This window comes from Sinocyclocheilus grahami, unplaced genomic scaffold, assembly GCF_001515645.1.
Source record: "Sinocyclocheilus grahami isolate Dianchi unplaced genomic scaffold, SAMN03320097.WGS_v1.1 scaffold19875.1, whole genome shotgun sequence".
NCBI lineage: Eukaryota > Metazoa > Chordata > Actinopteri > Cypriniformes > Cyprinidae > Sinocyclocheilus > Sinocyclocheilus grahami.
This window is the reverse complement of record NW_015517781.1, coordinates 1-726: the sequence shown is the minus strand read 5'-3', so window position 1 is coordinate 726 and position 726 is coordinate 1. Positions and strand designations below refer to the sequence as shown.

General features: G+C 44.4%; 1 long non-coding RNA gene across 2 annotated transcripts; it reads right to left on the bottom strand.

Moving 5' to 3' along the window:
* Positions 1-6: 6 nt before the first annotated feature.
* On the bottom strand, positions 7-638 carry LOC107579747 (uncharacterized). 2 transcript variants are annotated; one of them, XR_001608523.1, is made up of 3 exons: positions 542-638; positions 263-359; positions 7-164 (listed from the first exon to the last, which is right to left on the bottom strand). It is a non-coding gene; the product is annotated as an uncharacterized lncRNA (long non-coding RNA). The 2 variants fall into 2 exon arrangements; XR_001608522.1 differs by lacking the exon at positions 542-638 and adding an exon at positions 457-535.
* Between the last annotated feature and the right edge of the window lie 88 nt (positions 639-726).

Sequence of the window (726 nt, the reverse complement as noted above, 5' to 3'; positions counted from 1 at the left end):
ACCTGCGGTACCACTGTATGCACCAATCTGGATCTTGTAGCGGGAACGAGGATCTGCGATGTAAAATTTATCGTAGACAGCAAACACACTCTCCTGTCCGTCACGCAGGTCCACGCGCAACTCATACTGACCGGCTGAGGTGATTTTGTGAAGATTTGAAAGTCCTGAAAGACAAAGACGTGACATCTCTGTCAGTAAACCCAGATTTAGAAATGGATCCAGTAGATTTTAGTCTTATAATGCCTTTGGCCTCGAGTCGCACCGAGCCAGAACTCATCGTTCGTGTCACCGAATCCTGCAGAGTAGTTCCTCCAGTTCCTGTAGAAATCCACCTTGCCGCTCTGACGCCGTAGGAACACCTGTGGAGACAAACACAGTCGTTTACAGGTGAAGTGTGTCAGTTTTGCACCCCATGCAAACGTGGTCAGTAACGCGTACGGCCAAATGTAACATTACTTTCACTTTCTGTCTACTTATAACTTTGTTTTCTGCATACTGAGATCTTGATTGAGCTGTTTTAAGGACCAAGGTAGGGTTGCACCTTTTGTTTGTAAGTTCTTAGTTAAACTGCACGTTTTTAAGGCAGAACATAGCTAGTAGGGTGTAAGCTGTCCATGACGTAATGCGTAGTCACATAATATGACATGTACCCTCAATGATCCAATAGCAAGTAGCCTTCAAATAGCAGAAGTTGTGTTAAAATGCTGTGAATTTCAGTTTACCCTT